This window comes from Octopus bimaculoides, chromosome 18 (assembly GCF_001194135.2).
Source record: "Octopus bimaculoides isolate UCB-OBI-ISO-001 chromosome 18, ASM119413v2, whole genome shotgun sequence".
In the NCBI taxonomy this organism is placed as follows: Eukaryota; Metazoa; Mollusca; class Cephalopoda; order Octopoda; family Octopodidae; genus Octopus; species Octopus bimaculoides.
In genome coordinates this window covers 39,574,345-39,583,728 of record NC_068998.1, presented here as the reverse complement: position 1 = coordinate 39,583,728, position 9,384 = coordinate 39,574,345, and the positions used below count along the sequence as shown (strand labels likewise).

General features: G+C 37.3%; 1 protein-coding gene across 5 annotated transcripts in view; it reads left to right on the top strand.

The window, feature by feature from the left end:
* Positions 1-9,384, top strand: part of LOC106884072 (band 4.1-like protein 5) — a 233,425-nt gene that overhangs the window by 177,223 nt on the left and 46,818 nt on the right. The window lies entirely within an intron of this gene.

The window sequence follows — 9,384 nt, the reverse complement described above, 5'->3', positions numbered from 1 at the left end:
TTAGCGGTTCGCCAAAGAGAGACCTATAGAATTAGTACTAGGCTTACACAGAATAAGTCCCGGGGTCAATTTGCTCGACTAAAGGCGGTGCTCCAGCATGGCCGCAGTCAAATGACTGAAACAAGTAAAGTAGTAAAATAGTACTATATTCAGATAGAGCTAATAAAAATATGTGTACAGTTAAGTGTCTAAATTCAGAATAACAAAACCCCAAGTGACCTCACCTGTGCTGGTACCATGTGAAAAGCATTCCATCTTTTCCATGGGGTGGTTGGTGTTAGGAAGGGCATGCATCTGTAAAAACCATGCCAAAACAGACACAGTAGCCTGGTGTAGTCTTCTCCCTGGCCGGCTCCTGTCAAACCGTCCAACCCATGCCAGCATGGAAGGTGAATATTAAACGATGATGATGATGATAATGTTAGTGTGTTGTTTAACCCCAAGTTCACTCTGAGCAGATTTGTAATCAAAAATATTCCAACCATGACCATTCCATCGTTTTTTTTTTCTTTGTCAGTCACAGTGTATCTAGGATCAAATTATTCAATGTGTCCTATTTTATTAAGGCATCACATGATTCAGCTGCAGTTTCTAGTAGTCAAGCAAACTCATAGAGGCTCCCTCATGAGCTTGCATTTGTAGATTGAGTGGACCTATGGCCAAATAGATTCCATCTATGGCTACTTTTTTTTAATGGTCAGCATTAGGAAGGTCATACAGCTGTAGAAACCATGCCAAATCAGGTTGGAACCTCGTGCAACTCCCCAGCTTACCAGCTTTCAGTCAAACCATCCAACCCATGCCAGCATGAAAAACGGATGTTAAATGATGATGATGACTCTAGATGTACATTATCCAGTGTAAACTTCCTTTTTTTATTTTCTCAAAACAGCAGTATGTGGTTTTTAATGGTTTGACTGCTGCTTCTAGCCTGGCAAGTGACTACATAGAGCCTCCTTTGTTAATCTGAGTTATAGAAATTTTCACTGAGGTAGTGTGGGCGTGGCTGCTCTGCTCCACTCATTTGAATCATGCCATAACAACTGCTGTTACAACAATAACAACAAACTTTTAAATTATTTTATTCATGTCAGCCTGAAATAGGTGTCTTGACAATATTTTACTTTATTATTATCATTATTATTGTTGATGTTATCAGTAAAGAATGTTTTTAATCGTTAAAATCCTGTCCCATGGCCATCCAGCATGCTGCTGTTGCTGTTAAATATCCGATATCCTATTTGCTATGCACCTGCTGTGATATATCGTGTTATAACCATCAAGTTGTTAGCATTGAATATCCATTTTGTATGCTTGGAGATTAGATAAGTTCCATTGCTTGTGATTTGATATATAATTATATCACTGACCTTTGTTTTTAGTGAACATGCAGTTGCTTGATGGAGAGGGAAATGAATATTAGGGGCTAGAGGAACACTAAGGTCCAAGAGATTAAAGTCTTAATCTAAAATGGGATTAGACCAGTCAGAGGCAACCTTTGGTCTGAGGGGCTTTACGAGTGGCATACCAACAAAAAAATTAACTTGAATTTTTGGGGTAGTGCAGCCTGCTTAATAATGAGCAATGTCTCCTGCAGCCCACTTCTCACTAAAGATTGCCCATGTCTGGATTAGATGTTATAAGCTGCTCCTCTCTCTCTCTCTCTCTCTCTCTCTCTCTTTGAGAGATGAAAAGTAGGAGAATACCATACCCATGCATAACTTCCCCCTGTATCTGCCCCTACCGTTTTCATCACTGTTGCTCAAATAAGAAAGGAATAGAAGGGAGCAGTTTTGTTTTTATAAAAAAAATGTGTTTGGGGGGGTTTGCTTTTCCTATGCAAAAAGCAGACTGTGTGATACATGTAAAGAAGTATGGTGCTATGTGGCAGTGAGACATAGGTTTAAAAAAAAAAAAAGAGAAAATTCTTTTTGGTTTAGTCACAGGAGGAAGGGCAGCCCCCATAACCTGTTTTTACAGGGTAGGAGCTCTGAGACTTAAGGAGTTAGGGTAAAGAAAAACATAAAAAAACATGACTCATTAGAGACAGTTTGTGTAACAGGCTTCTTCGTAGTCTCTGTCTACCCAATTCTTTTTTAATGCAAGAGGCAATTTTTATGAGGTGTTTGTAGAAATTGTGATGCATTTTAGTATTGATGTATAGAGAACATATTTGGTTTAGTCATTTGATGAATCCATGGCTCTCAATCATAAAGTCATGGGTTCAATTCCCAGTCCAGAAGGTGTATTGTGTCTGGACAAAGTACATTATTTCATGTTGCTTTAGTCCACTCAACTAGTAAAAATGGGTCAGTGTTACAGCATTAACAAGTCAATGGTGTGACCAAAACAACTTCAGGTCAGGCATAAAAAGGAATATGTCCAGCAATGCATCGATGATGCATGTCTTTACCATTCACCCTTTATAGTAATGAAGTACAAGTTGAAGCTGTGGAGGACTACAATGTTGTGTGGTACTGTATAGTATTGGGTGTAAATGTAGAATATAGGCTATACATGGCACTCTGTTGGTTATGATGACTAGTGTTCCAGTTGATCCGATCAGCAGAACAGCCTGCTCATAAAATTAACATGCAAGTGACCAAGCATTCCACAAACATGTGTCCCCTTATTGTAGTTCTTGAGGAGATTCAGCATAAGGCTATTTGGCTGCTAGTTTTTGCAAGCTGAGCAACCAAATACAAGCTTGTTCTTTGTCCTGAAATATCCTCATAAATCATGTGACTTGGTAGTGATGTCAATGACCTCAAGATCATGTGACTTGGTAGTAATATTGACAGCTTCAATTTTATGTGACCTGGTGGTAATGACGAAGGCTTTAAGATTTAAAGTTATGAGCAGTGAACTGGTTCAGTTACAGATTCTGGACAAAATTTAAATTGTGGAATGTTTTTGTGGTTATTTGACTGTTATTTCTAGTGGACTGAGTATCCTGGTAGAAGCTCCTTTGTTTTTTGTTTTTTCCTGTATCACTCATTGTTGTTATTCAGTCCTAGATCAGAGGTGGTATGAGCTAGCTGAATCATTAGAGCATCAGAGATAAAACGCTTCAAAGCATCTGTTCTGACTCTCTATATCCCGAGTTCAAATACTGCCAAGGTCAACTTTGCCATTCATCACTTGTATCGATTACTTCTTCCCCCATCAAAATTGCTGGCCTTGTTCTTCAGTAACAAACCATTTAGTCACCAGTCAGACAAACTGACCTGTAATCAAAAGATAGGTATTCCAACCATGATCATCCCATCTTTTTCCATTGTGCAGGGAACCTAGAACCACATTATCTGTCCTTTGTAAAGATGGAACAATATGATTTGAGGGAGATTTAGATGCTATTTCTAGAGATGGAGTGACCACATATAGGCTCCCTCAGTGGCTCACAGATAGGCTGGCACTGATACATAGTCATTGGTCCTAGTGGAGGGTTTTATCCATTAAATCAACCCTCAGCACATAACAAACAAGAAAGATTCGGCTCCTGTTTCTAGCAGACTGAATGACCATGTACGTGTTCCCTTGCTTACTAGTGTGACTTAATCATCAATAAACTTTGGTGTTCAAAGTCATGTGAACCAGTTCAATTCTAAGCAGCAGCTGCAATTTCACTTTATACATCTGTTTGGTTTATATATATAAAGAGGTGGTGGGTGGGAAGGGATGGTAGATGAAGCAGAGATTATTACCAGTCTGTCAGCATTCATTACTAATAGCTGCAGCATAGGTGGGAGGGGATCGGGTATGTCTACAACCCTACTTCTCTGACTACACCGACATGCACCAAAACATTTAACTCATTCCCAGTTGGTAAAGATTTCCAAATGTTCTTAATAATAATAATAATAATCTAATTTTCGCTCAAGGTCAGCAGCTTTGAGGGGTGGTGTTAGCTGATTATATCGACCCCCAGTGTTCAACTGGTACTTATTCTATTGACATTGAAAGGATGAAAGGCAAAGTCGACCTTGGCAAAATTTGAACTCTGAACATCAAGAGACGAAAAAAAATGCTGCTAAGCATTTTATCTAGCTTAGTAATGAGTCTGTCAGTCTATTGTAGAAATGATTATTATTATTATTATTATTATTATTATTATTATTATTATTATTACAGTGGCAAGTTGGCACAATCATTAGCATGCTGGGCAAAATGCTTAGCAGTATTGCCACCTAACTTTGAGTTCAGATTCTACCATGGTCAACTGTACCTTTCATCCTTTCAGGGACAATAAAATAAGTACCAGTTGAATACTGGGGTCAATGCAATTGCCTATCTCCTCCCTTAAAATTTCAGGCCTTGTGCCTGTAGTTGAAAGAATTATCATCATCATCATCATCATCATCATCATTATTATTATTATTATTATTATTATTATTATTACATTCCATCTTTACGTTCTGAGTTCAAATTCCACCAAGGTTGATAAAATAAGTACCAGTTTGACACTGGGCTCGATGTAATCAACTTACTTCTTTCTCCAGACTTGCTGGCTTTGTGCCAAAATTTGAGATCATCATCATTATCATTATTATTATTATTATTATTATTAATATTTATTATTATTAAGGCAGAGAGCTGGCAGAATCGTTAGCACGCTGGATGAAATGGTTAGAGGTATTTCCCCTGTTGCTATGTTCTGAGTTCAAATTCTGCCAAGGTTGACTTTGCCTTTCATCCTTTCGGGGTTGATAAATTACCAGTGAAATGCTGGGATCGATATAATCGACTAGTCCCCTCCTCCAAGTTTCAGGCATTGTGCCTATAGTAGAAAGAATTATTATTATTATTATTATTATTATTATTATTATTATTATTATTAAGAAGTTGGTGTATTGTCACTGTCATTTGAGTATCAAACAAAATTCCTTGAAGTATTTTAATTACAACTCTTTCTGTTTTAGGTTCAAGTCTCACCAAGGTTAGCTTTACTCACCCTTATGTGGTCAATAAAATAATGTACCCATCAAATACTAGGGTCAGTGGTATCAAAAAGCCTCCTTCCCTCAAAATTGCTAGCCTTGTGCTTAAATTAGAAATAATAGAAAGATGTGAAAATGAACCACTCTATATGTTACTTATTAGTAAAATGACCCTCCTAAGAAATGTGTGTGTGTGTGTGTGTAGCTTCTGATCACCTGACCCAAAGCCATTTCCCTCAATACTACTACTTCCCTTAGTTGAGTAGTCTTTGTCTTGCAAGTGACTTGGTGACCTCACTGGTACTAGTTCCATGTAAGATGTGTGCAGTACACTCTGTAAACTAGTTGGCATTAGGAAGGGTGTCCAGTCATAGAAACCATGCCAAAGCAGGTAGTAGAGCTTGGTACAGTCCTCTGGCTTGCCAGTTCCTGTTAAAACTGCCCAACCCATGCCAGCATAGAAAAACAGATATTAAATGATGATGATGAAGATGTGTGTGTATGTGTGTAAAATGTACCTATGCTTCAGCATAATCTTAGACATTATGGCTAAAACGAACTAAATGACATGAAGATATATCACATATAATGTTTTGTTTGTTATTAATTTGTAGGAAAGTAAATTTATTTGCTTATTATTGAATTATTACCAACATTAGGCAAGGGATTTTTATAAAGCTTGAATTTTATGACTGAGGACTGAAGGAAACGTTCCCTTGAAACTCACTTGGGACTCACTTCCTAAAAGTTTTATAACTTTATAAGGCATGCTGTTTTTCACAGACCCCTAGCACACAACAAAACCCCTTCATTTGCGCCATGAATTCCAGTTGGTCGAAGTCCTCAGTAATCTCTTAACTCTAATCTCTTATGTCTGTTATTCTAACAGAATCTCCTTTTCTCGTGCCAAAGGATATTATTTACATTGCTTTACTTTCTTTCTTCCATTTTTTTTTTTTTTTTAGTTTTGTTTTACATGTGCAAGTATTTTAGTGGCAGGGGAGCAGAAAAGTATGATAAACTGAAATGTTTATTTAAAAATATCAAAAAAAAAAGTTGATTTGTTATCAAAAGTTCTAGTGGCTGTATCTCTCACCCCGTCCCCATCTCTGTAATGAGAAGATCTGTTTATATTTATTAATCATTTCTGTGTTTTAACTATCTGCGTGTTATTTACTTGAGCTCTTTCATTGCTATATTTCTAATGAGTAGACTTCAGATGTGGTTTTTCAATTAATTTTTGATACAGTGCAGGTGTGGCTGTGTGGTTAAGAAGTTTACTTTCCAATTACATGGCTCCGAGTTCGGTCCCACTGCATGGCACCTTGGGCAAGTGTTTTCTACTGTAGCCTCAAGTTGATGAAAGCCATGTGAGTGGATTTGTTAGCTTTGTTCATTTTGAAATATTTCCACCCATCTCTATTGTTGTTACTCAGTACTGGGCAGGATTTGTTGGCCATTGCTACTGTGATGAACAACAAGCTACATCTAGTGCTATAATTTGGAGATTCCTGCACTTTACTACTTAGAGACCATTCAGCTATATTGATATTGTTGGCAGGACCTACCAAAACTAACGGGAGTCAAAAGTCCCTAATGCAGCATGCTGAAACACATCACAGTAATCATCGCATGATTATTATTATTATTATTGAATGAGAGAGCAGTGCATGCCATCAAAGTGGCACTGGGGTAAAATATACAAGCTCAGTATACCCACCATGACTACCCATGCATCACAACCATATGTGCCCGACATGGTGATTTCTTATCAAGATAAACAGTGCATGACTTTGCAGGTGAGGCCCAATTAGAATTTCTTCAGGTCAGGTAGCCCATCCTGTTCAAAAGGTCCCAGGATAAAGGTTGCTTAAGGATGTTGAACGAAACACTCATGTTTCCAGCAGTGAATTGTTCAAATCCCAAAGAATTCCTCTCAATACATGGCTATGATTCTCACCTAGTGTTCATGATCAAAGATGCACATATTGTCAGCCACTAAAGGGACATGCTTGACTGGTTAAGATCAAGTAACCGTGAAGCCAATCTATGATATTGAGCAGAATATTTCATCATCATCATCATCATTATTATTATATATGATTAGTAAAATATTATATATATTGGTTGATATTGAGCTCTAGGTTAGCCATGGTGCAATAGACTTGTGATCAAACGTTTTCCAGCTATGACCATCCTGTGCATGTTCTCAGACATTACATATTTAAGTGACTAACTACATTAACCAATGTATGCTTCCAATAAGACAGTAAATAGGGTGTGATTTGAAAGAGATTTTTAATTTCTATTTCTATCAAATCAAGTGTTTGTTGAACTTATGGCTCATGTCAACCAACTTTAAAATCTTATGTTGTTCTCTTTGTAATAAAATTTTGGAGATCTTAAGTTAAATATAAAGACTTTAGTATAGATGGCCTCATGTGGGTTGGGATTAAAAGTGTTAGGTCTTTTATTTATTTATTTATTCATTCATTTATTTATTCTTCCTCATTTACTCAATGGCCTGCCTAATCCATTTCCCTTTAAACTTTGCCTCAATGGTTAAATTGCCTTTTACAAAGTTCTCACTAGCAGTTATTAAGACTGAAATTAATAAAAAATCTCTTTCTCTCCCTCTCCCTCCTCTTTCTCTCTCCTCCTTCTCTCTGTATTCAAGACATTAAACAAACAAAACTGATTCCTGTGTCTTTATTGAAAACATGTTTAACACTTGAAGTGATTTTAGAAGACAAAAAAATTGAATAAAACAACACTGATTCAGCTCTTTGATTGGTTGTTTGACAACAAATAAATCACCATTACCACTACCACCATCGTCATCGCCATAATCATTGTTGTTATCGTCGTCTTCTGCATCATCATCATCATCCTTGTAATTTCCTTATGCTGTGTCAATGAGTGCAACAGTCTAAATGTCTTCCTGTATGATTGTTGTGGTGGTCATGGCAGTGAAGGTATTTGTGGTGGTGATGACGGATGTGTGAGTAATTAACAGTCACTTAACCCCAGATCATCATTCTTGTTTCCTTGATTGAGCAGATCTAGGAACAGAGATGTTCTAGCTATGACTATCCAACTTTGTATGCATCATAGACTATATTCTCCAATCTGTCCTTCCCATTTTTAAGATGATAGAATATGAATTGAGGGAGATTTGGCTGCTACATTTAGCAGATCAAGTGACCACATACAGCCTCCCCCATAGATTCATACTGGTAATAGTAGTTGTGGTGATGGTAATGCTGATGGTAGCAGTAACAGTAGTTTTAATGACCTGACAAAAGACATCTGTGATTAAAGATGAAAGTTTATCAGAGATACCTACATCTTTTATACCTAGGTAGGCTTTGCCTTCTGTTCTCTCAGGGTTGATGAAATAAATTCTAAGTAGAATACTGGGTTTGACATCATCACTTAACGTACACTTTTCTATGCTTGCATGGATCGTATGGAATTTGTTGAGGCAGATTTTTCTACAGATACACTTCCTGTCACCAACCCTCACCTGTTTCCAAGCAAGGTGTTATTTCATCATAATTAGACACACTCTTACTTTTATGACAGTGATGCTTATTTACAACTACATGATGTTTAGACAAGAGTACATATAAGCACTTCACACATGGTTGGGAAGCAAGCTTCTTAGCTACACAACCATGCCTATATCTACATTCAGCCAAAATCTTAAGGGTAGTACTCCAGCATGACCATCATCCAGTAACTGAAAGCAGTGAAAGAATATACCTGAGAATAACAAAGTTTGGGCTATTCACCCTTTTGTGACAATTTTCCCCCTGAAATACATTGCTTTTATTTCAATTAATTTTGAAAATATTGAAGAACTCAATAACATAATTTGGCTATCATTAAAATGGTGTTTCAGACATAGACTTATAAGAAGTTTTAATTGAAAGTGTTAATTTAAATCACTTTTAAACAGCAAGTTTGTATCATAGAACCAAGGATGGTCTCAGGTAGGTTAGTATCAAAAGAATTAAAGATGTGTTGTTGAGCTTGACAGTCCTCTGGCTTCCCATGTATCAAATTATCTGACCCATGCCAGCATGGAAGACAGGCATTAAATGATGATGATAGTGATATATATATATATATAAACATACATACATGTATATGTGTGCCTGTGTTTATATGTGTATATGTATGAAAGGATGAGAGGGATGACCATGGGATTGCACCTAGAAAGTTACCCTCCAGGGCACAAGTCCGGGCAAGGTTGTTTATGGAAGACCAGCAGTCACCCATGCATACCAGCCTCTCCTCTCCATGCCATCGATGTGATCCTAGGGAAAGGGAAAGGCCGATACAGCTTGGCACCAGTGATGTTGCAACTCATTTCTACAGCTGAGTGAACTGGAGCAACATGAAATAAAGTGTCTTGCTCAAGCACACAACACGCAGCCCGGTC